This window comes from Molossus molossus, unplaced genomic scaffold (assembly GCF_014108415.1).
Source record: "Molossus molossus isolate mMolMol1 unplaced genomic scaffold, mMolMol1.p scaffold_m16_p_6, whole genome shotgun sequence".
NCBI classification, from domain to species: Eukaryota; Metazoa; Chordata; class Mammalia; order Chiroptera; family Molossidae; genus Molossus; species Molossus molossus.
In genome coordinates this window covers 80653726-80681033 of record NW_023425399.1, presented here as the reverse complement: position 1 = coordinate 80681033, position 27308 = coordinate 80653726, and the positions used below count along the sequence as shown (strand labels likewise).

The 27308-nt window shown below is 39.6% G+C and overlaps 1 protein-coding gene across 2 annotated transcripts in view; it reads left to right on the top strand.

The window, feature by feature from the left end:
- Positions 1 to 27308, top strand: part of CDH2 (cadherin 2) — a 218509-nt gene that overhangs the window by 38294 nt on the left and 152907 nt on the right. Inside the window, exon 1 of one of the 2 annotated variants that reach the window (XM_036245121.1) lies at positions 17832 to 18087. The exons of the other annotated variant lie outside the window; for it this stretch is intronic. The gene's annotated coding sequence lies outside the window, so the exon portion shown is untranslated. Of the gene's footprint in view, positions 1 to 17831; positions 18088 to 27308 lie in introns of those variants that run through there. 2 annotated transcript variants of the gene reach the window in all.

Genomic DNA, 27308 nt, shown 5'->3' with positions numbered 1-27308 from the left:
ATTTCCCTAATGACCAATGACCTTGACTATTTTGTCATGTGTATCATTTGTACATCTTCTTTGGAAAAGTGCCTATTCAACTCCTGTGCTCATTTTAAAATTAGATTGCTTGTTCCTTTTTGAATTGTAAGAGTTATTTATATATTCTAGATACTAGACCCTTATCAGATATATGATTTGCAAATATTTTCTTCTGTTCTCTAGATTGTCTTTTAATTTCTTAAAATGTTTTTTTATTGATTTTTTTAGAGAGAGGAAGGGAGAGGGAGAGAGAGATAGAAACATTGATGAGTGGGAGAAGCATCAACATTGATTGGCTGCCTCCTGCATGCCCCCTTTGGGGAATTGAGCACGCAACCCCAGCATGCGACCTGACTGGGAATCGAACCAGCGACCTTTTGGTGCATAGGTTGATGCTCAGCCACTGAGGCACACCAGCCTGTCTCTCTTTGCTTTCTTGATGTCCTTTTATGCACACAAGTTTTTAACTTGGATGAAATCCAATTTATCTATTTTTTCTCTTGCTTTATCTTTTGGTGTCATATCTAAGGATCCATATGTTATGAAACAAAACTCCAACTTTATTCTCTATGTTTTTAGAACAGAGGGACAGGATTGGATAGGTGATGTGAAAACGGGAGTCACAGGTGACTCCATGATATTTTGTCCGAACACTGGGAGGGATGTTTGTCACTGTGGTGGGGAATATCAGGAACTTGGTTTGAATCTGTAGAGATGAACATCAGAGATGTCAAGGATACATTTAAATGTGGGTTTGGGGTTCAGTGGAGTGGGCTGGGCTGCATAGTGGGCGGTACTATGTATATAAACGGCAAAGTCATGACGCAGTGTGAAATCACTAAGTAGCCGAGTGTGAGGAGGGGAAAACTGAAGAAAGGAAAGAAATGGTTTCATATCGAGCCTCTGAACACTCTAGTGCTGGGAAATCAGCATCAAGAGGCAGATTGAAGAATGAGAAAGAGTGACTAGGGAGGTAGGAGACAAGTCAGTCATGTGGTGTCTCCCAACGCAAGGGAGTATTTCCAAAGGAGGGAGTCGTCACTTGTGCCAAAGGTTACCGAGGGGTCAACTCAGCTGGAGACTGAGGATTTACCAGTGATTTTGCAACACGGAGGTGACTGGGGCATTTTATTTGGGTGTATTCAACAGAGGAGGGGAGCTAGATAACATTGCATTTTTCTTTCCAAGGAAAGAGAGAAATTGGGTGGTAGTTGGCGAGGCAAGTGGGGTCAACCAAGGGTGTTTTTAAAGATGGGAGTACCGCCCTGGCCAGTTTGGTTCAGCGGTTGGAGCGTCGGCCTGCGGTCCTGAGAGACACGGGTTCGGTTCCCGCTAAGGGCATGTACCTCAGTTGCAGTTTGTCCCCGGCCCTGGTCGGTTGTGCGGGTGGCGGCCACTCGATGTGTTCCTTTCGCGTAGATGTTTCTCTCTCTCTCTCTGTTCCTCTCTCTCCCTCCCACTCTACCTGAACAAAAAATGGAAAAATGTCCTCAGGTGAGGATAAAAAAAAAAAAAAGATGGGAGTACCATGTTTGCCTGATGATGGCAGAGAATCCAATAGGCAGGGAAACCGTGATGGTGCGGATGAGAGCAGATAATTGCTAGGACAAGGGCTTGGGGTAAACTGGAGAAATGACTTCAAGAGGGACTCAGAGGTCTGTTTTTATGACAAGCTCCACAGGTGTTTCTATGTACCTGCATTTGGGAACCACTCTTAACACATTTTGTTGAGTCAGTCCTAAAATGGTTCAGAACCCTTCATTTCAGCTGGATGATTTCATGTCAGCAGAAGGTTTGTTCAGCAGAAATGGCAGCTAGGATGAGAATGAAACCCTTGCGGTGCTGGATGATGTAAACACTGTTTTCATTGCTGTAGCATCCTTGACAGATGGTTATCCAGTCACTGCCCCCTCTCCTCCCAAATGAGGAGGATATCACTCCCTTACACAGTCTGCTCCATCTTTGGAAAGTGCTAACTGTTGAAAAGTGGCTTCTTAAAAAGTTTCACTGAAACATATGTTCCTAAAATTTTCACCCGCTGGTGCCCATTTCATCTTTTGGCATCACACACAGTAAGTATATTCTTTTATGTTCTGAGGTCATTTATTTTATCTTTTTTTTTTATTCAACAAGTCCTTTTGAGCATTTGTCATATGCCAGGTGTTTTCAAGGAATGGAGCAGCGGTGGTCAACAAGACAGGCAACATGCCCATAGTAGGAACTTATATCAAAGAGATCTTCAAATATCTGCACATAATCACTTTGGCTCCTTCATTCTATTCTGCCTCAGGCTAAAGATCAAACAGTTTCTTTAGTGGTGTTTGAGCATTCTGGTCTACTTTGGCCTTTCAAAGAGAGGAAACTGAGGCTCCCTCCACACCTGCGCGTGCTGCCGTGTCCTGTGGGAGCTGCAGAGCTAGTCTTCTCGCCTAGGACGTGGGGAGAGCATTTCTGTGCAGCCTAGAGCGTGTGGTGTGTACTGCGGTCCCTTGTGTGGGCCCTGGTTCAGATTGCGGTTAACTAAAACTCCCAGTGTGTTTCCGACGAACTGTTAACCATCTTGCACTTGTAAAATTGGTTTTTGCACTCATATGTTAGACTCGTAAGTTTTTGTTTTTTTTTGCCCTAAAAGGTCATAGTTTCAATACCATCAGGAGACCCCACTGGCAACCGGAACACATAGTAGCCCCAGGAATCAATGCCAGCACTTACTTTAAATCTTCTTTTGAACAAAGGGGTATATGGTGACAGCTAAAAGGTTGACACAGCTGTCAAATTGATGGAGTAAATTATTGCAGATGTGTGAAAGTATAAATAACGGGATTTAGATCATCGTGGTTAGTAGTTTCAGAATGCTGATGAAAATGAATTTCATTTCTCAAAAAATAAAAATGATCTGTTTTCAGGAATGCACATATCTTAATAAAGCGTATCTCTAACTGTGTCAGAGTCTCCATTTCATCTTGAGCACTTTTATGTCAATAGATGGATGTCCCCTAAATTGACAGAACATAGAACAAAGATGAGTCCCTGATGGTGTGCAGAGATCTGAGCACTTTTTTTGTCTTCAGTAACTGTATTTTGAACTGTGTCTCTGTAGGAGTCCGAAGTTTACTGCTTTAATTGTTCCTTGTTGAATCTTGTATAGATCACGGTGGTTGGGATTTGCTCACTGGTAAGGGGAAAGTTACCGACACTTTGATCTATCCTTTTTCCTTGTTCAGTGTGGGTTAAATTCCTCTGTGGATGCTTTATTTTGTTGTTGTTTTAAAGAAAACGTCTTTCATGCTTTTTTTCCTTTAAAACAATGGAATGTCTTTGACGATAATATTCACATTCTTGTGTTGTATCATGAATATAATTGAACATGCCATCCATTGTTTTAAAAAATATTTCTCTTTATTGTTGTTAAAGAGAGAGAGAGATAGAAACATCGCCGAGAGAGAACATTGACTGGCTGCCTCCTGCACGCCCGCCTCCCCCTGGGGATCAGGCCCACAACCCGGGCATGTGTCCTGACTGGGAATCGAATCGGGGACCTCTTGGTGCCTGGGTCGACGTTCAACCACTGAGCCACACTGACCAGACTCTAGTTTTAACTTTCTTTTTCAAAAACCATTATCACTGGTTTTCAGATTTTAGGGTACTTGAGAGTTAATTTGGGGTAAGCTTGTTAAAATGCAGATTCCTAGAACTCACCCCAGATTTTAAGGGCTGGATCCTAGGACTATGCAATTTTACAAGTGAACTCCAAGTGGTTCTAAGAAAGGTGGTCTTTCACTAGACTTACCTCGTTGGCCTTAGTATGTATTTTCCCAACAGAAACATAAGTCAAATTTTAGCTACATTTACTCTATGTTTAGATAGTCAAACCTTATTAGTCCAGATGTTTTTGGAAGTGTAATACTTTGGAGGTGGTGGTATATTACCTCTTCTTTCTTGTCTTTCTATGTGGAAGCCTACTTCTGTTTGAATAGATAATACAGCATCCAACATAGATATTAATGGCTATTATGTTAATAGTTGATCAGAACATACACCTGTATACACTATTATTTTGTTTGTTTTGTTTTTTAAAGCATCTTAATGTTTATTTTACTAGAAGTTCCAGTAGGGAGACTAGTAAATTCTAATGTATGTGCTAATAAATAGAGATTAAGATTCTTCACTTGACTGGCAGAAAAAAATCACGGCAAAGCAGATGGCTCACCAGTTCCACTTTAGTTAATTCCTAGGGCTGAAAGCCCCTTCTTCCTGACTCCTTCATTTACTTGCTGATGGCGTGGTCTAACCAAGGGCATTTAGGTCAGAGGAGAAGCACCTGATGTACTGTATTTGAATTTCTTCTGTCATAACCTGGCCTTCCTGATGTTCTCCTTTCATATTGGTACTTGACTTTATTTACCAGTTCGTTGAATTACATTTATTTTTCCTGTTAATCCTCACCTGAGGGTATTTTTTTCACTGATTTTTGTTTTTCCTTTTAGAGAGAGTGGAAAGAAGGGGGGTGGGGGAGAGACATCACTGATTGGTTACCTCCTACATGTGCCCCGGAGGTGGGATGGAACCTGCAACCCAGGTACCTGCCCTTGACCAGGAATCAAACCCGAGACCCTTGTTACGCTGGCCGATGCTCTAACCACTGAGAAACACCAGCCAGGGCTGAATTGTATTTTTAAGCCCTACAAATAAGGTCCAGTTCGTTATTTGTCTTTCACTTCAGAAGTTCGCTTTAAGTGTTCTTGGGTTAGCAGGTATTATGAATTTAAGAAAGTGTTGATATGGAAATTCTCAGTGCCTGGGGAGTATTTGTGTTCTGCACCTCCATTCAACAAATACTTGTTTTCTTTAGTGTAAAAGGAAGTCACTATGCATTCATTGCCTTGGAAAATGCCTGTGCCCAGCTAATACTGATTAGCTGTGGTAGTGGGGAAAGTGGTAAGAATTTGTGGTAATCATTTACATTAAATATATTTCTCTAGAATTTCTGTGTGGTTTTGAAGGCCACAAATAAGGGACCACCTCAGTGAACTGATCAGAGAAAAATCAACAACGCTGAATATTTTTCTAATTCCCTTGTGAGATTAAATCCTGCAGATTTTCACATTTTGCCTATATGTCATTATTTCTTCAGTTCAGTCACAGATCTGCTGTGGTATCTTTTGTTGACTTGTCTAGTCTGTGGATGCAGAGACATTTATTGAAGCATTTTGTTGCATTTATATTGTAGGAAAGTGATCCCTTGTGAGGTTATCTCACATTAGCTGCTCAAATTGATAAAGCTGCAGTGTGGTATTGCCACTCCACTAATGATTAACAAATTAGTAGCTAGCACGAATTCTCCATCCGTATTAGTGCCTCATTCTCAGGTTTAGTAGTTCAACCATCGCAAATAATAATTATAATTTATTATTTTTCAGGCAGTCATTTAAATAAACCAGGCAGTTCATTCTTTGTTTTGCTGATTATTGACAGATGACGTCTGGTGCTTACAATGTGGGCATTTCAGCAGTGCTATATGGAAATGTGTAAGAAATGTCTTATCTTTGGCATTCAGGTTGGTTATTTCTAAATGCGTTATATTTGCATAGCATTTTATACTTCTTGAGCAGTTTCATAAATTTTATTTCGGCTGCCCCAAACTCTGTGAGTCAGGTAGGGTGGTGACCTTTCTGTTTTCATGTTATGAAACTGAGATCACAGAGTTGGTGTGTCTCACTCCAAATAGAAGATTAATAAGCGGCATAATGTGGTCTGGATACTGTCTTCTGATTTCTGTCCGTTGTATGGAGTCCTTTTTCTCTAGCCCCTGAGGTCAGTGCCTCTCATGAAAGCCACTTCTGACGGAGAATTTCATGCCCCTTTTACTTTCTCACCCACCCACCCTCTCTTGCCCACATGCTGGGACTCACTTGCTTCCCTGGGGTTTTAATATCCATATTGCCAGTCAAGGTATATGTTTATTAGCCCACATCCCCTTCCCCCCAAAGACTGCTCATAAACTTGGTTCTGTTTTCTTTAGATGTTAGTGAGCACACCCAGAATTCTTCTCAGTTCTTTGGTCCTATTCCATCTTTTTGAGATTTCATGGATCGATAATGATAATAGATTATTTGTGAAGTGACTAGTATGTGCCAGGTCCTTAATAGAAATTATCTTTAGTCTTTACAGTGTGGTGACTGCGGGAGCTGGGATGGGTAGAGGCAGAAGAGGGTATATGGGGGATAAATGGTGATGAGAAAAAATAATGAAATAAAACAAAGGGAAAAGATAAAAGTAAAAAAAAAATAAAATGGCCCAACAACAGTGCTAATCCTGTGCTACAGGAAAAAAATTCAGTGAATTTTTTTTAAGGCATACCATTAGCAAGTGGTGGCATCCGGAGTTAACCCAGGTCTGTAGGACTTCCCCGCTGCGCTCTTCCTGATATCCTGGGAGGTCTCCACAGGTGTACCTGAACATTCGCGGGTGACAGACGAGATCCAGCAGTGATCGGTTATTGGAGAAGACACTGGAGAATGGCAGCTTGGAGAGAGAAAGGGGAGGAGCAGAGCTAGATAAGGTGTGTGTGTGTGTATAACCGGATTGACATGGGAGGAAGATTTTTGTTGTTGGAGACTCCCAGCAGTCTTGATCCTTGAAGACCAGAGTGAGGGATTCAGTTGGCTAATAAGGTGGGAATCATCTGGAGCTTGGAAGGAAACAGGCAATTCTGGATTCTGGAGAGGACAATATGGATGAAGCTGATGTCAAAGGCTGTAAACAAAGGAAACAGGCAGTTCTGGATTCTGGAGAGGACAATATGGATGAAGCTGACGTCAAAGGCTGTAAACAGTCGGTGAATAATGTTTTATGTAAATCAGCTGTACAGTGGACACCACGGTGGCCTCCCTGAGATCCCTCCCTCAGTTACTGTTTGGGTACCTACGTCTGGCCACCTTGTGTAGACCTGGCCTTAGGAGTTCAGTCCACCTCTGGTCCTAGGAAGGAAGTGTCATGGGCCTATTCCTGTGACTGCAGGGGAACCCTCTGGACCAGTGAGATCAAAGGTAGGGAAATAGAGTTTTCTCTGAAACCTGTCTATGTCTTCTGCCTTCTCACCCCCCGGGCCCCACCTCCTGCCCTTTCCCTTCATGGTTTTTTCTCCCCCTTGATGGGAATCAAGAAGGAAATATGCTCAAGGGTTCTTGTCAGTCACCCACTTTAGGCAGAGTGAAGAGAAACCTGACCCTCGATGCAATTACTAAATGACCAAATTAACATAACCCAGAGCTTTTCCTGTTGCTGGGCTCCCAGTCATGCTGGCTGATGAGCCCCATCAGATGCATAAAGCAGTATGAGGTGATGCTCTGTCCTCACTGGTAGTGGGTGTTTCTGGAGGTCTCGGTGAAGATGGGAGCACAGACTTTGTAACTTCGGGGGAATAAGAATCTGCTCTGTGTGGTTATGGTCAGAAAGGGGAAGTGTCAAGGCAGAGAGAGGAAATGTGTTGCTTTGGTCAGCGGTCTGTGCCTTTCTGCTGTGGTCCCAACACAGGGGCCAGCTCTCCGAGGTAAGGGCTCCTTCACTCTTTTACCTAGCACCCCCAGTGCCCAGCACCATGCCTGGCAGAGCCTGCCCTTCACACTAGCTGATAGATTAGTGAGTGAATGAGTATGAGCAAAAGTTTGGAGATTTACTGAGAAATGAGGTCAAGGAGAGTATCATCTATTGCTGGGAATAGTATGGAAATTTTTAAAAAATGAAGTAGTAATGGAGAAGGATGGAAATGGGATGCTAGCTTGTGAAATCAGTAGGAAGTATTTGGGTAAAAAGAAAATTTAACTAAACTGTAAGGTCACACTATTTCAGGCCACAATAAAAAAGAAACTGCTTTGGGAACAATTTATTCTCTAGTTTATCCGTAATTGTTTTTCTTCTCTGTAAATGGACCATTTTTTCCCCAAATGTCTTCCAAAATATTTTTATTTTCTTACAAGATTATATTGTAAGATAGAGAGTAGAGGAAGAAAAATTAAGGGCTTTTTCTAGGTCAGATCTTAATAGAAAATCACCATGGCATGATTGATGTGCTACGTGACAATTCTGTTAAAGCGTTCCTGTAACTCTCCACGATGTGAGGTAAGGTGGTGTCATTCAAAGCCCACAGTGTGCTTGCACGGGGACTTCGCTTTGGGGAACTTCACTTCTGTGGCCTCTTTTCTTGCAAAATAGTGATGCAAACGTTATTCAGAATGTTCGATTTTTGAAAATTGACAGGAAATTTACTATCCAGGACACTTTGTTTTCTTTAGTTCTGTCTTAGTCTATTTGGGCTGCTATAGCTGAGTGTCAGAGACTGAATTACTTATAAACAACAGACATTTATTTCTCCCTGTTCTGGAGGCTGGGAAGTCTAAGTTCAAGACCCTGGCTGATTCTGTGAGGGCCTGCTTCCTGGTTCATACATAGTGGTCTTCTCATTGTTTCCTCACAGGGTGGGAGGGGAAGGGAGCTCCCTGGGCTGTCTTTAAAAAAAAAAAAAAAGGATTCTAATTCCATTATGGGGGCTTCACCCTTATGACCATATACCTCCTAAAGGCCTTCCCTCCAGATACCATCATAGAAAGGAATAGGTGTCAGCATATGAATTTTGCTGAGTCACAAGTATTGTCTTTAGCAATTCCTAACAGAAAACAAATTTTAGTATTTTTGAAAAAAACTTATGATATCTTTTACAGTTCTAGATTTGTGAACAGGGCAAAAGAAACTTAAGGAGATTATCACTTTCAAATACTGTAGAACTTAGAATATCTTATTTAAGCTTTTTTGTGTAGGTTATTTTATCAACAAATTATATGGTATTTATTGATCCAAAATGACATTTGCTTTGTCAGATTTTTGGAATTATTGTTATTATTTTTGGTTATATATCTGGTTAGCTGAGGAAATGGTGTAAAGAGCTGTTTAAAAAATCAACATTGCATTAAATGGGTGAGTGTGTGCTCCTAAATGTGTCTGATTCTACAGTTTTAATTACATCTTGAAGGGAGCTCATCAAAATTTGGGATTACAGCTGTCTCAGCCTCCCATGGAAATTTAATTCTTTCACTATTCTAGACCACATTAAAAGAGGGATTATTGCTCTCACAGTCCACATCCACTTTGTAAAATCTTGGCAGCATTATAGCTCTGTACCCCGAAGGAGGTAACACAGTTTTAGACTTCAGTCATTGCCGGGAGCCCGGTCCTCGCCTCCAGGGCTCCCTGGCAGAGGTCTGCTCAGATGCTCCGCTCACATCTTGACGCTCCATTTTCTCATGGCCTGTGGCAACTGATTCTGCCTGGTAGAGACCCAGGTAGGCTTGGTTGCTTACTGCACAGATGTCCTGTTTGGGCTGGGTGTATCCCCATGCCTTTGAGAGCAGACGTTTTCTAATTGTTAACGTCTGAGAAGCATCATCAGAAATAGATTTCACATCATGATCCCATATTCTCATATACATGAGATATATATATATTTCATGAGACAGTACACTTACCCTTGATAGTGATATATACCTTTTTCCATTCCATTTGATACTAATAAACTGTTGTTACCTGTGCTTTGAAAAGCAGGGCAGCCCGGCCAGTGTGGCTCAGTGGTTGAGCATCGATCCGTGCACCAAGAGGTCGCCAGTTCGATTCCCAGTCAGGGCACATGCCCAGGTTGTGTGCCCCATCCCCAGCCCATGGATGTTCTCTTTCATTGATATTTCTGTCCCTTCCTACTTCTCCATTCTTCTCTCTCTCTCTCAAATCAATAAAGAAGAAAAAAATTAAAAAGAAAAAAGAAAGAAAAGCAAGGCATTCACCCTGCTTTCTAGGGTGGAATGAGGACTGTGTCTGCAGAGTGTTTCTGTTTGTTTTCTAGCAGAAATGGACTCTCATGGACCGGCCATGACTTACCCATGCCCACCGTCACTCTGTTTGTGTTAATGTAACTCTGAAATGATCGTAGTGCTTCTAATAGTTCTTCATTGAACCCTCTGTACTGGATATGTGTGTTGTTTTGTTTGTTTCTTTATGAGTTAACGCCCTTATGCCTCACAGTCATCTGTTACGTGTGAGCACTAGGCTTGTACGTATATCTATTTATAAATGAAAAGAGAGGGTGATTGTTCCGCCAAGGAAGTAGCAGAGCAAGGACACTGTGCTTAATGCTGCCGTATTGCAACAGTTCTGCTTTTTGACCTAATAACACTCTTCTTATGTAGTTCTGGATGTCCTAAAAATGGGTAATAAGAAAGGTATATAAATTGTGACTACTGTAAAAGTAGAGTCATCATTCACTTTTTTATTTGTTGGTAATTTGTATTTTTTAAGTTGTGGGCAGGACTACAACTTAGAATCTAATAGCTAGTTATCTGTTTTGCAAATCATAAGCTGGGCTTCCATCAAATAAATAGAGTTTTGATATTTTATCTTTGGTTTATGTTAACCAAAACATCAAGACTGATCAAGCACTTATTGATAATTGGCACAATTGAAGCATATTTGCTTTAGGTATAGATAGATCTTTATATGCAGATCCTTATGTTTTATATGAGTTTATGATTTTTATAGCTGTGATTAAAAATATTAAACTAATGGAAGTAAAAATTTTTTCAGAGAAAAATAACAGCATTAAAAATTTGTCAACTTTGGGCTCAATGATGTTTTGAAAGGCAAATAATTTTCAATGGAGTAGCCAATAATCATATTACACAATGGCAATTCTAAGGGACAAAAATCACATGATATATGATGGCTAATTGTTTTGAGTGAATTAGGATACATCTAAAACCAATACATAAAGATCTCCTGTCATTTGAGATTATGGGTGTGACATATCCAATGTTGGTTGCATCGGAAACTAGTGTAGAAATTTATTTTCAGATATAAGCAAAATAGTAATTTACATAGGCTTTGGTTTGTACCACTGGTGGATCTGCCAGAACCCAATAAATAGTGTGTATTGAACGTTGGCAAAGCTCGTTCAATTTATTATGCTTTTCATCCTTCTGTGGGAGTTAGCCTCATTAATAATGGTGTTAATGCTACACCCAGCACTTACTTAGCTGCTTAATTCATGAATGCCACTGAAGCATATTAAGGGAAAACTTTGGGTATTACAGTTTAGCAGTTACACTCCTTCGGAGGGAAGTCAAATATATGAGAAATAAATACACATACATCTGATATTTTAGGTACACACTTATAATATTGTACACAGAGTTCTTGATGCATAATCTTTGAAATTACATAAATGATGAGATTTACTTCAAACTTAAAAGGGTTTTTAGAACCTAATTACATATCCTGGTGTGGCCCATTAATTCGCTTTAATTTTATATTTGATTACAGAAGAAAACAAAAACCAACAAAGAATTTTATGAAATAATTTTTAAAGCATGTCAACAGTGTGATAATGGGTTGCCATCAATTCCATTTAGTTGTTAGTGGCATAACGACTCTACATTTGTACTATTTTCTTTAGTCATGTGTCCTGGGAATCTTGGAGGTATCTCAGGATAATAGCCAACTGGTCATGGATGATTTCTTTATGCTTTCATTTGGTATCTACAATCTTTGTTACTGAGCATTCTTTTAAGATTGGATGTTAATAGGTAATCATTTAACATTGCAAAAGATTTGACCACCATCATCCTTGGCCAGCATCATCTATGCACTTTATGCCTAAGCACAGAGGACTTTGCAATATGTTAACCTTACATTTAACTGAGTTCATATCTGTATATAAAATGAAAGAGGAAATGTCACACATTTTTGTTCTTTTATGAAAGAATTTTCTAATTGTACTTGTACTGAAATAGCCTTAGGGCAACATTAGTGCAATTCTGCCTCCAACTATAATAAACCCCAGGTTTTTCTGACCTAATTGTGAGTGTGTGTGTGTACATATATATACATATATGTGTGTGTGTGTGTATATATATATGTACATACCCACACATATATATATGTATATGTATATATGTGTGTACACACACACACACACACACAAGTTTTTTTGGCATGACTTAACGTTTCTATATTGTAATCAGCCTTGGTGCTCTATGAATAGATTATTTTCCTTATTAAAAAGTAGAATGATTATTATTTTAATAATGCTAAATAAAATCTTAACTGTATTTCAGATAGGTAAATTGGTTTGACCATTGCTCACTAAGAAGAAAGTATTTTCTCTGTGCCTCAGGCCTTGTACTGATGGCTGCTTCCCAAATTTCTGATAGAACTAGAATAACCTGTCACTATTCCTACCAGAATTTAAATTTACTGTTATTAGGGGGAAGCTTATAAATTCCCAAGCCACTTGGAAGTTGAATCCATCAACTAAATCCATAACTGCTCCCATAGGAACTGGGGGAGAAGCCATGTAGATTTTAGTGTTATTTCTCCTACATCAGGTCTGTGGATTGGATAACTTTACAGTCATTTTTTTTTCTTTAAAAAAAGACAATTTAAAAGTAAAACAATACTGATCTTTTTTTTTTTTTTTTTTTTTGCTTTATAATGCAGCTTCTGTCCAAACTGTCTCCTATATTGCTGCTGGAATTCTTTAAACAAGACAGATACTGTGTCTCTTCTGCATAAGAACTCACCAAGTGCTTAAGGAGAAAGTCGAGCTGCCTGGCTTAGCCTACAGGGTCTCAGATCTGGTCCTGGGGTGCCTCTGCAGGCCTTGGCCCCAGGGCCCTGGTGGACATTCTGGGCCCTAGTCACATGGAACTCTTATCGATGGGTGCTGGCTGCATCAGTAGATCCATTGCCATATCTTTGCCTATGCTGCTATGTCTCTCCAGAGCCCACTGGTTCCCTCTGTCTGCCGTTCAATTCTAGGAAGTTATTTTCCACACTAGTCTGGCAATTCTGCCAGGATGGCCTCTGTCTTCTTACATCTGTCTCTCGTGTCAAGCACAGTGCACCCAATCATGTTTAAAATCAGTGATGGATATCACTCCCTCATTCTCTTTATTTAAGTGATTAGAAAATTGGAGAGACTAACCCATTGTTCAAGTTTTTTTTTTAAGGTAAATTATTTGTAGATGAGAGATTAGAAACCTTTTACTGTATTTTATATTTATGTGGGCTTACCAGATTTGCTGGAGTTCCAGGTTAGAGGCTATAGATGTGTTAATGAGCTTAATTATCATAACAACCGGTAGGGGTAGATTTTATATATATTTTAAAGGAATTGAGTAAACAGATTCAGAAAATTTAGGAAGTTTGCAGAAGCTTCCAGCTAGTAAATAAAAAATCCCATATTTTTTACAGGCAATATGCCATCTTTCTGAGATTGGATTCTAGACTATACTATATTTCAAGAAAATTATTCATTTTGATTTTTTTAAAGGTTCTATTATATAGTTGTATTCCTTTCCCCAATTGTTCTATATAAGGAATAAATGAGTATACAGTCATGTGCCAGATTTCTGGCTTCTTGACCTCAAGGGGAAGGAACTTAAAAAATTTTTTCAGCCCTGGTTGGTTTTGCTCAGTGGTTAGAGCATTGGCCTGTGGTCCAGAGAGACCCAGTTTTGGTTTCTACTAAGCACGTACCTCAGTTGCAGTTTGTCCCTGGTCCTGGTTGGGTCGTGCGGGAGGCAGCCACTCGACGTTTCTCTCTCTCTCTCTCTCTCTCTCTCTCTCTCTCTCTCTTTCTCTCTCTCCCTCTCACTCTATCTGAACAAAAAATGGAAAAATGTCCTCGGGTGAGGGTAAAAAAAAAAAAAAGTTTTTTTATACTTCATGTACTGAAGCATAAATATTAAAGTAGAAGTATCTTTCCCTCCTCCCCCAAATAAAAAGTCCTTAATATCTGTATCACAGTCATGGCATTTGCCAGGTAAAGTAGACATAAAGGTATTAGAATTTAAATCCCAGGAAATTAAAAAAAATTTATATTTGTGTGTAATACTGCTTTCAAATAATTATCTTAACATTTCAGAACCAACCCAGTGAACAGGCAGTGTGCGCTCCGTCAATACTAACAGAAAGGCATAGCAATGTGCCTGAGATACTGCACTGCACAGCCTTTCAGTGGCTAAAGCAAGGTCTGGATTGCATTCAGGTTTTGAATTCAGTACCTGGGCTGGATTTCACCCCCACCCCCTGAGCTACAACCAGTTACTTTATATATTTAAATGAGTCATACTTTAATCATTATTAGTCAGTGAAGTTGAAAAGCCAAGAAATACTGGAGAGATTCATGCAGTGATTTAATGCTAAATCATGGCCTTCCTCTCTCTCTGAGATATTGGGAAGTTGGAGTGGTAGTGGTAGAGTAATATGGAATAAACATGATGTGTATCAGAGGACTTAACCCTTTGCATTTGGAAGAGAAGGTGCAAAGGCTTTGGGGAAGTATGCCTTTGGCTGATGTTTGGAAAAACATTAGTTTTTTTTCTTTTATTTGTTTTAACATTGAGAACTCTTTGTACATGTAAATATGGACAGGAACCAAATTTGGTAACACATGCTTGGTCTGTGTTCTGAAAAGCAGGATAAAGGGGTATGGTGTCTTTTTCTGAGATGAAAGCCTGCTGTAAATTTTGGCAGCAATATTTTGCTGTAATAAGATCAGTTCACAGCACATTCAGGCTTAGTTTGAATGAAAATTGAGTTTGACTGAAGAAAATCATGTCCTTCCAAATGAAAATGAGCAGATGTACAAATGAATGTTAAAATTAACCTTGGATTTGCTCCTCCCTGCGTGCATCATTTCACAGTGATATTTAAAGTGAAAAGGTTGGGGGTGGGGGGGGCAGGCTGTTGCATATTTGAGAGTTTAAAAAATCACAACAGACATATTTTGGGGGTTTCAAGGGAACAACTATTAAGGAGATGAAATTGCCTTTCTGCTTAGCAATATGCAAAGCAAATATTCCTCTTTTAAAAATCATTTTACCTTTAAGTTATTATTGCATCATTTGAAAAACTGTGAATTCTTTGAAATTAACACAAGTTTTGTCTCCCAGCCTGTTCTCTCTCTGAATACTGTCTATTATTTCAATCATGTTAATCTACTACTTAGTGTAAAATACTGCTCTGTGGCTGCCAGAGAACAAAAGTGCTTTCTGTTCCTCCTTCCTCAGTGAGGCGGCCTTCACATCATGCATGATCCTGCAAACAGTTAGGGGTTTAATCCAAGCTGATCAATACATCCAGAACCCTTTATTTCGTGAGATCAATACAGTGTAATGAAGTCTGTGTTCCAGTTCCCTTCCAAGCAGCGCTGCCAGGCTAGGGAAGTGTCTGTTTTTCTGTTCAAAGGCTCAATCAAAATTATGTTTGAGGTTTTTTTTTCTTATAACTCAGGATGGAACAATGCTTTTCAGCCCCATCCAGACAAGCTCCGCAAAACTCACTCCCGGGTACGTTTAAAAACATGTCCTCTGTAATAATGAAGGAGTAAAGAGAAACCATGTGAGCTAAGAAAGGAAAACGGAGTGTCAGCAAAACACTGCGTCAGTTAATACCTGTGACTTACTCGCATGAGATGACTACTGCTAAATGGTTTTGAATAAAATCCTGCGTTTTATGAAAATATGCCCACAGGTTAGCAGCATGCTTGTGAAAAGTATATGGAGTATCATAGCATCAGAGGGGTGATCTGTCAAATATACGTTTTATAGATTAATTAGTTTTTATTACAGATGTTTCTCCTTTTGCCCCCTACACACCCTCCTCCCAATCCCCCTCACCCCCAGGATTGTTGTCTGTGTCCGTTGGATATGCATAGATGCATATACGTTCTTTGGTTTATCATTTATATGCAGCTTGAAACACATTGGCATCTATTGGCCTTTCCTTCTGAGTTGTTAGGCTTTGTTCAGGATTTGCTCTTAGTGAGACTTTAAACATTTTCATCTTAACTTTAAAAATATTTATATATTCGGAGTAGTGTTTTAGAGTATTTGGGATATAAATTTTCTAATACTTGTATCAAGATAGGCAGAACTGCCCTGGTTGGTTTGGCTCAGCAGTTAGAGCGTCGGCCCACGGACCAGAGAGTCCCGGGTTCGGGTCCTGCTAAGGGCACATACCTCAGTTGCGGTACGTCCCCAGCCCCTGTTGGTGTCGTGTGGGTGACAGCCAGTCGATGTGTTTCTCTCACATCGATGTTTCTCTCTCTCTCTTCCTTCTTCTCTCCCTCCCGCTCTGTCTGAAGATAGATGCAAAAATGTCCTCGGGTGAGGATAAAAAAAAAAAAAGATAGGCAGAACTGAGGCCTAGAAATTGATCCATTATATAAAGTGCTAAAACTTAGTTTGTCACCTTGTGGGTTACTATATTTCAATATCTTTTTTACAAACTTTCATTATGACCTAACATTGTCTGAAGATTGTTTTTGCTGGAAAAATCTACCTCAATGAAGGTTGTCTTTTTTACTAGAAATTACTTATTTTTAATATGAGTTAATTGAGAACCATTGGAGAACTTTTATTTTCTAGTTTATATTTTACTAAGATATATTCTTAGGCAAGACTTAAAGAATTGTATTAACAAAGTTTAGAGAAATCACCTTATGAGGTGTTGATTTAAACCAATTTATTTCTCAATGTTGAATAATTAGAAATCTTAATACTAACAGTTTTTAGGTAACCATAGTTTATAACATTGACGACCAGAATTTTAGACTTGAAAGGAATTTTGCAGATGGCCTGGGCCTCCCTCCTTCTATGGAGCCCATTAATTAACACACACACACACACACACACACACACAGTTTAGCTTAATTTATGTTGACTTTGCCAATAGAGTAAAATGAGATTGTTAAAATACTCTGAATAATAAGAGTCAGTATAAAAATCCTAATTAGAGAAAAGGCAGCACTTTTGAGCACCTGGTGTGTACAAATACTGTAGTGCAAATGTGAATAGAAATAGTTTTGCTTTCTGTCAGTTTTTTGTCAAATAGAGTTGTTGAGTACAAATACAGATAGTGGGAGTATTAGGGGATCCTTGAAGGAGTGATTTTTTTTGTCTGTGCTGGAGGTTGGAAAAGGCTTCTGGGAGACATGGTATATGAGCTTGGCCCTGGCCAGTGTGCTAAGTGGTTAGAGCGTCGGCCCATGCACCCAAGGGTCGTGGGTTCAATTTCCAGTCAAGGGCATGTACCTGCGTTGCAGGTTCAATCCTTGGCTCTGGTCAGGGCACGTGTAGGAGGCAACAACCAATCAATGTGTGTCCTTCACATCAGTGTCCCCCCCCCCCCAACTCTAAAAATCAACGGAAAAAAACATCCTCGGGTGAGGATTAACAAGAAACAAACAAAACAAACAAAAAAACCCCAACATAAACATGAAGTAGATGGAACCAGCTGGGATTTTCTGCTGGGCATCTGTTTGGTGTGGAGGTCCCAGGAGCAGAAGGGAGCCTAAGACTTTGCAGGTGTACGTGTAAGTAACTAGAGGATTGCTGGCTCTGTTCACTGAAAAACGCACCAAGACCGAATTTCAAGAGTGAGAGGGAAGGCATCCTCCTTCTCTAAAACCTTTAATTCTTGCTTTGCCGAGTGTAGGATGCACAGGTCCTGCACACCCTCTGCTGTACACCTTTGCACATGTCACTCTGACCCTTCGACCTCCTCCTTCCTACTCTGCCCAGCTAATTTATGTGCTTGTGCTTTTTTTTTTTTTTTTTTTTTTTTTTACAAAACCCAGGTCAAGTGTCATGGCTTTGTGCATGGCCACTGGAATACGTGCTCTCCTGCCCCCAGTTAAACCTTTTATGGTTTATCACACTAATGAGCATGGTTTTATTTTGTGGCACTCCGGTGACCTTGTTTTTCTTGGTAACTTTAATCCCAGCACACAGTTAATACTCAGTAGATGCCTGTTGGATTAATGAAAGAGGATAAAGAATGCTGAGTGTTGTAAAGATAACTAAGGGGAGGACATCCCCCCGCTGTGGCTTGGGCCATGATTTGGGGAAAAGGTTGGGACTCAAATGCATTAGTGTCGGATGTTTGGGAGCCTGAATCTAGAGAAGAGAAAAAATGCTGAGGACTGAACTGTGAAACCCGAATGTGGCGCTGAGCGAGGTTCGAGGGGAAATCAGTACCATGTTAGCTAAGGACAAAGAAAATGTCCAGAGTTAAGGAGTGACCAAGGAGTTAAAAATATTGCAGGGAGGCCAAGAAAAATGAGGCATAATGAAAAGGTTGCATGCAGTGAGTGGCAGTCTTGGAGGCCCTTGAGAGTAGTTTAAATAGAGTGGTTAAGATGAAAATATGTGTTTCTTTAAGAAAACATTCACGTGTTTTCACATGTCATTTGTAATGATGTGCTGGACAATTTAGTTTGTTTAGGTGTTTTCTATTGACCTTTCACCCCTTAGTAACCAGAAGGCTAAGGCTTTCTTGAGGTCGTTTTTAGTTGATTTAAAGCTGGTTATTGGGTAAAACATTCTAAGTACTGAATACATACGGGAAACTGCACAGAATAACATTAGTGTTTCTCTGTGGTTTCATGGGTTTCTCTGTTTGTCCTTGACTCGTAATGAGCTTAATAGCTATACAATAGCTATACGCTGTCACATTGCCGGTGGGTACAGATTCCTTGAGTAAAAGTTAACACCTGTGGCCAAAGGGGCTTTCTCTTGAGAAGGGCTGAAACCTTGCAACCCTTGCTAAACAATTTAATTTTCTAATCAGGAAATTGTTATCAAAGGAAATAAAAATGACAAGACAACTTTTTGATAGTCTGAGTGACATCTGTCCAGGATGTCCCATGTATGTTGTGTCTGAGTATTTCTTCATGACTGTTCTGTCATTCTTAGGTTTAAGGGTGGGACAGGATAGATGGGCTCGATGAAGAGCCATAGGTTTTCTGTCTGAGTTGGGCATAAATCATGCCTTTTATATCTATCTCTTTTATATTACTGCTCATCTGTCTTCTTTATTATGGTCATATTTGTTTTCTAAATACACACAGGCTGTCTAGACATGTACTGTTTGGTGAAATATCAGTTTGGGTCATAAACAGGCATATATTTGTTTTATGTCTATAACTATGTCACAGCAAAACTTTGGAGAAAACTACAACTTAGGTATCACAATTTATATCTTTTCTATTATTGAATATTTTGTCATTTCTTAGCTTCAAGTTCTCAACTAGTCATATTTTAAAGCATCTAGTCCGGATAAATGTATTAGGGAGAGGTAATTTAAGAAATATGTTGGGCTCATCCCCATGACATTTCATCTCAAAATGATTGGGACTTGCACACGTGCATAATACAGACGTGTGTGTCTGTTGTTTTAACTGTGTGTGAGACAGTGATATAATTTAGCCAAAGTACTTAGGGATTATTAGAAAGTATGGTTTTTGTTCACTTGGTATATGAATTAGGTAATACATCAATGTGGTAGCGTGGCATAGGAACTAGAAATGACAGTAATTTAGGAAAGAAGTTTATTCCTCTCAGCAGTAACTAACCATTTAGTTACTTATTTTTTATTTATTTTTCTTTATTGATTTTAAAGAGAGAGCAAGGGAGAGGGAGAGAGAGATAGAAACATTGATGAGAAAGAACATTAATTGTCTGCCTCCTGCATGCTCCCCACTGGGGATCAGGCCCACAACCTGGGCATGTGTCCTGACAGGGAATCAAACCAGCGACCTCTTGGTGCATGGGTCGACGCCTAATCAGTGAGCCACACTGGCCGGGAGGTAACTGACCATTTAGAAGTCGGCCTTCAGGGGAGGTAGGATGGCTTTGCTCAACGAAGTCATTTAGGAGTTTAGGGTCCTTCTTGATTATTGTATTGCCTTCCGAGAAGGTTATCTTCGTTTGCAGCCTAAGATGGCTAACAGTCAAGTCCACAGTCTCAACAGCTGAAAAGCAGAGAATGCATCTTCTTTTTAAAGGTATGACCTGGAAGTTGCATGTATCACTTACCCCGGCATCCCCTTGGCCATAGGTTTCTTATGAGGTACAACAGCCTGAAGGAAAGCAGGAAAATGAACTCTTGATTTTGAGCTGCACTGGGCCCAGCTAAACAATCTGTTGCTTTGGAAGACAGTGCAAATGAATATTGGGTTATAGTTTCTGTCCTAGGGCACACAGAGTTGGTGTATCTGAATAGCAGAAGTGTCATTTTCTTATTTTTATTACTATCCATCATTTATTGAATGTCCACCCAATACTGCTCAATATTAAGGCATTGTTGAATGCTTTATACATCATGCATTAGATATTGCATTTAATTGGCAAACTTGATGATCTCACATTCAGAACTTGAATCTCTGAGGAATGTGGTTGTGTAGTAGATGGCATTTAATTACTGACGGGAATGCATTTGATTCTTAGTAGGTTAGGGGTGGTCAATGTCTGATTACTTCTTGAATATTGTTCTGTTTATTAATTCATTTCAATTCTTTATTAAACTTTCTTAAGTGAAGGCCCTGTTTTAGGTACTGCATGAGCTATGAAATGAATTGTACACAGACTCTAGCATTAGGCATTTTTTACAGTTGTGTATATATCCCTGTGAAAAGCTAGTCTTAATGATAGTGGCTGTACCTGGTGAAAATCACCAGAAAAATTGTCCCAAAGTCTCTTCCCCTCAGAGTCTGCTTTGCATTATGTTCCCTGGTTGCTAATATGAGAAAAATTTTTGAAGGTTCAATTCTTCCCTTTCGTTGGAATATTTTTTTGATTTTGAATTTTCTAATGGGTAAGGAAGTTACCCCCACTGTAGCCAGCTGTTCATGCCAGGGAACAAGGAAAATAACTATGTCTATTTAATTAAATTTTTCAAGATTTGGAAAATTATTTTTTTAACAAAATATACTTTGGGCTGGTAATTTAGCTAGGTGGTAGCAACTTTTAACTAGTAATAAAATAAGTAATCCTTTCTTAAGCACCTCAGATTTAAATTTGCCCATTGAATCAGACTGTAACTTCTGGACTTTTTAGAACGAACCATCTTAAGAAGTAAAAGGCCGGTTTTAATACAAAGTAATGGAATACGTCAATAACTATTAAGGTATGCAGGCTAAATCTCCCTTAGGTTTAGTGTTTGGGTTTTATTCCTAAAATCCCAGACTCAGCAAAACCTGGCATGACCTTCATTTTGCTCACAACTTGGTCAGCGCGCGCGCGCACGCACACACACACACACACACACATACACACTGCACTCATCAAACCTTGCATGTACAGTATTATAAAACAACAACAAAGAACACTGGGTAGCCTAGTTTTTTCTTTGTTTTTGGATTCTCTTTAATGAGAACTTTGGAACTTGCTCTTCTTAACAGTCTTCTTTTGAAATAGGTGGGTGTTTTTTTTCTTTGACTACATTGAAGGAGTGAGGACCAATATTGATGTCATTAAATGTCATACATAATCGAAGATGCAGCACTTTGCGGGCTGTAAATATGCCTCTGTACATTTGCGGCACAATCAGGCGTTGTTACTAACGCATTATTTTCCTATTGCACATACATCCTTTCTCTTCTTACTCTTCTTTCAACCTCAGTCTGCTCTCTGTCCTTTAACATAGAGATATATGCGTATTGATTATCATATAGACAACTCTTGAGTGATTCCATTTTATGGCATAGATAGAACCGTATCACTGGGGAAAGAGACAGGAAAGGAAGACGTCTGTGTTTTCCTATACTTGGCTGGAGGACAGAAAAGATTTAAATAAAGATGGAGATATAGCGTCACTATTCTTTGCTCTTTTTTTTTTAAACGAATTAAGTCAAAGCACTTAGGTTGGGATACATGAAAGCTCTTAAAATTTCCCCCAGAATTGTCCACATTATTTAGGTGACAGGCAGCCTAACTTACTAGGAGAACAATAGGCCAAGCGTCAGGAAACTTGGGTTTCACGGTCAGCTCATCTACTAACTTCAGTGTAAGCTTCCCGTGGTGGGTAGTGTCACTGTGTCACTGGTTTCTCGTTTGTAGAGTGCAGGGCTTGCTGCACGTGATTTCTGAGATTTCTCTCAGGTCATTTTTCTCATTTCACTCGCCACTTTTACCTTAAAAATAACACAAAAAAACACAAAGTCAGAACTTTTTAAAGCCTTGTTCAAAAAAAGCAGGATTTGTGCACATCTTTGTAATTCAACATACCTTAAGGCTTTCTTGACAGTTTCAACTCTTCAGGAATACATTTTCTGATGTGGTAATGTTAAGCTCTAGCCCCTGGGTTATATAGCATGGAGCGTCTTTCTTTTGTATTCAAGGGGCACTTACATACAATCTCCTTGAACCAACTCACAGTGAAGCTGTTGTCCTGAGCTTGGTGCAAGCATCCTTACAGTTTGTGTGTTCTCTGTGGGTGAGGGGCCAGGTGGCCAGCCTGATCTGCTTGCTGGTTGTGAACATTTGTCCCAGTTGTATATTTTTCCTTTAGCTCTATTTCCCTCGGATCCCATGTCTGGCCACATGACTTTAGTTTACTTAAATTGAGTTTGGTATTTGCAGTCTCACTTGACCTTGTTTAGAGCACGTTGGTTGTCACAGGCAGGTAGGTGAATGGCTGTCTCTTGGAGTGCCATTGCTTCCCTTTTGGTAGTATCAATCCATTTTAATTTGAAGGGTGTATTAAATACATGCCTGAAATGAGTAAGCTAAACAAGGCACTTTTCAAACTTTGAAAGGTAGGAGATTTATTTCAAATACATTGTAATTTTAAGGGAGGGAGAGTACAAAAACTAGATGTGAGCACAGTTGTGGGAGATGAAGCTGCTTAAGGAACCCTACCTCGCCTACAAAATTTGACTAATCTAGTTTTTAAAAGATGAAAAACTGATTCTTCCCTGTTCATTCCTAAGACGGGTACTTACTGCATAAAAACAAGCAGCTCTTTCTTTAGACTGCAGTGCTAACTCTTCCAGGTAGCCAGTTACCTTTGGTAAGGTGTGGTTTGGCTCTTGCAGTCAGGAAGTCATACTTAGAGTCATTCAAATGTTGAGTGTCTATTTTGTCACATTGGTCTGTGCTCAGGATCAAAGACACACAGAATAGCATGAAAACAATGAATAAATAGAAGGGTAGTTTAGAAAAGTGTGAAGCATACAGTCTGTCATTGATTGGTTTTATATGAAAACCTACAAGGTCAGTGACCTTTGTTATCATCTCCTGTAATTCTCTGGCCTGTTGGGAATTCTTTCGAAAATAGGCACAGGCATGGTCATTCACTTTCCACTTAAAATCTTACAATGATAAGGAACTCACTTCCTACTCAAATAGATATTTCCTTGAGAAACTTGACTTTATATTAAATTAAATCCATGTAGTGAGACCCAAAATTGTTCAGAAAGGGCATTTAAAATAACACACAGAGTTTGGTCAGAAAATAAGTGAAAGCAGTTAGTAACATTTAAAACATTATGCAAATAGATTACTATCACCTTCATCCTTACAGATGCTCAGGTTTCAAAGTTATCTAGTCCAAAATTCTTTTTATTTTAAACCTTTATCCATCAGTGGTCACTTGCTAACAAAATCATCCTTTTCAGCCTAGCAATTCTAGGTCATTTGGATTCAAAACTAGGCAAAATGTGAAAGAATTTACTTAGTGAAGACTTTTGCTCAGGTTTCTCAACCTCAGCGTTATTGACATTTTAGACCAGATCATCTTTTGATGTGTGTGGCTGTCCTGTGCATTGAACGGTATTTCACAACATCCTTCTGTCCATTAGATGCCCCCATTGTGACCATCAAAAATCTCTCCAACGATTGCCAGATATTACCTGGAGGACAGAATCACTCACGGTTGAGAACCACCGCATTAACAAAACAGTTATTGTCACCATTTAACACCAAAACTGTCTGAATAAAGGACAAGCCTTCTCAAGGAAAGATGTAGGGTGGGAAACGAGCTGACCTAACAAAAATTCAATATTCACGTTTTACAAGATTGAGATTACTAGTTTTCTTGATACATGTTTGACAAATCTAGACTGGATCACAGAAGGCAGAGTGGAGTTCAGATATCTCAGTCGTTCTGTCGCTTTTAGTCATTGTAAAAGTTCTAATTCACATTGGCATGCTTGTGTAAATGGAAGTAATAGTTTTATCCTCAGTCACTTGACTTTGGACTCTTCTGAGCATACTGGAAAAGCTGGCCAGTACATTGGTTGTGGTGGTTCCGGTGTGGTTCTAATGGGGCCTGTAGGTTGATCATTAAGATTTTGTAGCGGCAGAGGGCCTGATATAAATCTCCTGAGAAAGATATGAAGGGACCAGTGGAAAGCTTTGTCAGCGGCCAAGAGGAAACCTTGCCCTGTGTTTGAGAATGCTGAGGATTTGATTTTCTCTGCCCAGTCACTGATAGATGGTGGAGCATAAGCCCCAGCTTGAACAGTGATTCACACTGGAGACATTTCCTGCCTCTTCCAGTTGGGAGGGTCTGACAACTAGGGCAGGAATTATGACTCGTGCTCCCTTCCCACGGGCATTTCTTGTGGGTGTGATCACGGTGGCACCTTGTGGGTGGGGGATCTTGGTCAGGAATGTCTTTTATAAAACCTTTCCATCTTAACTCTCACCCAGGGGCCAGCACTCTAAGTAACCCCAGTTCTTTCCAGGATGTTATTTTGGTTCCCAGGCTTCAGGTAAAGTCTGAAAACTCCTGGTGCTCCAAGGTTGACTCAGTGAATTTTAATAGACAAGTTACACTCTCCAGTGTGAGAGTGTCAGGGTGACGCCTCCCCTTTTGACATCACCACTAGGAGCCCTATTATTCTTAGGGTTTGTCATATCCCTCAGCTAGTTTGGGCAGGAAAGTAGATAACAACTACTAGGGGCCTAAACATTTTTGAAGAAACGAAAGCTTAACCTGAATACTGTTCATTGCAAGGTATTTTTCAAATATTTGTTTTCCATTATAAAAGAGGTCTACAGCTTAGATGTGGAGTGTTACATTGATATTTTTAGAAGACGGACAAATTGAGCCAAAGATTGCAATGTGCCTGAGGTCATGGCAGATTAATAACAGATTCAAGACCTCAAAACTTAAAGGCCCCATAGCTCAAACCTCTCATAACATACTAACCTCAGTATTTCACTGACACCAAATCTAGATGTCAGCGTTGAACTACAGCTTGTTATGTGAGTCATTATTAAAAACTCTGTTTGACAGCTACATGCCGTTGAAGTTAAAGGAGAACACAGTTTAACTGAAACTAAAGCCTGTTTTATTGCTCATCACTTGTCAGTTAAATTGAGGAATAAATTCAAATAGAAACTTAAGTAATCCTGATGTGAAATATGTAATCACTTATTTTTTTCTTATTGAACCCTTGTTTCTGTACTAATTGTATGTTGGAGAATCCATGGAAAGAATAATCAGTAGTGTGTGCATATGGGCCTGGAGTAAAATGGAAATATTTTAGGATCAGTTAGTTCTCTTGTACTGTCTTATATCTTGATCGTTGGAATGGAGGACAACACTACTGAATACTGTGAAATATAATTTATTTCCAAATGATCACTCTTGTTTGCCATAGTCTTTTTCCTTTTAAAGGTACTGTCAATTTTATCCTTAGTTTTTTTAAAAAGGAAAATGCATATCTTCATTATGCCTTCTTGGGGTTTGTATAAATTAGTCTTTTCTGGGGAGGCAATTTTATATACACCAGGCGTCGTTATTAAAAACTTGAAGAAATAGCCCTGGCCAGTTTGGCTCAGCAGTTAGAGCATTGGCCTGCGGTCCAGAGAGACCCGGGTTCGGTTCCCGCTAAGGGTGCGTACCTCTGTTGCAGTTTGTCCCCGGCCCTGGTTGGGTTGTGCGGGTGGCATCCACTCGATGTGTCCCTTTCGCGTCGATGTTTCTCTCTCTCTCTCTCTCCCTCCCACTCTATCTGAACAAAACATGGAAAAATGTCCTCAGGTGAGGATTAAAAAAAAACAAAAACTTGAAGAAATATATAGCAGTCATATTTCATAGTCCCTGTCCTTTTTCAGAACTAATTCTATAGTCTTTTTTAAAAATCATGCTCATTTTATTCAGTATTCTGAGGAACTGCATAAACACCTGCAGTAGAAATGTTTCAGTCCCAATAGGTATGGAGTTCTTCATAAGGTCCAAATATAAATCATTCATATGTCATTTATGACTTAGATCTCTGTATCTCACCTTCCTTCTCAGGCAGCAGAGGATATTTGTGCCACATTGTTGGTGAACATGTGCCTTTTCTAAACACCTGTTTTTAAAACCCCTTCTCGCCCTGGCCAGTTTGGCTCAGCGGTTAGAGCGTCGGCCTGCAGTCTGGAGAGACCCAGGTTCGGTTCCCGCTAAGGGCACGTACTTCGGTTGCAGTTTGTCCCTGGCCCTTGTTGGTCGTGCGGGTGGCAACCACTCGATGTGTCCCTTCACGTCGATGTTTCTCTCTCTCTCCTTCCTCTCTCTACCTCCCGCTCTATCTGTACAAAAAATGGAAAAATATCCTCAGGTGAGGATAAAAAATAAAAATAAAAATAAAAAAATAAATAAAACCCCTTCTCTTGATTTGTCATAGTCTTTTGACAATTTTTTTATTCCGGACCATTAAAACTGTGCATGCGTTTAAATGTTCTGTCCAATAGTCACACGGGGCTATCAAGTCTTTGTAATGTGGCTACTATGGATTTTGAAGACTGAGTACAAAAAAAGAATGTAAAATATCTCCTTTTAAAATATTGATTACATATGAAGGTGATAATGCTGGGGGACGTATTGGGTTAAATAAATTTTACTATTAAAGATTAATTATGCCGGTTCCTTTTTTTACCCTTAAACAACAACAAAAAATCTGGCTACCAGAAACTTTAAAATTACACATTCAGCTCACGGAATATTTCCATTGGGCTGCGTGGCTATAGAATCTATTTGGTTTATTTGCACCCTAGCACCCAGATTCAGTATTTCACTCAAGACCTGATAAATAGAGCTTGTGTTGAAATATTATTTACTGTCTTCGCAGTCTATGAATACTTCCTTGTTCTTTTACCCAACCCTCTAGTATTCTTAAATCTTAGCAAAAAATGATGAATGTATTAATTTTTTTTTTATTCTAAAAATTTGGCCTCCTTGATTTCCTTCCTTGTGTTGTCTCTGTGCATTGACTTTTCATCCTTAAGAGAGTCAGTTAGTGGACACTGTTTTAATGGCTCTGCCTTGTTTGCTTACCAGCCTGCAGAGATAAGGGGTCTTAGAATGCGGCTTTGATCTGCATGTTTGAGTTCCTTTTGTTTGATCTGCTTGTTTAAGTTTGTAAATCTGCTACTTTTTGAACATGCGCAGGGATCCTCCGGCCT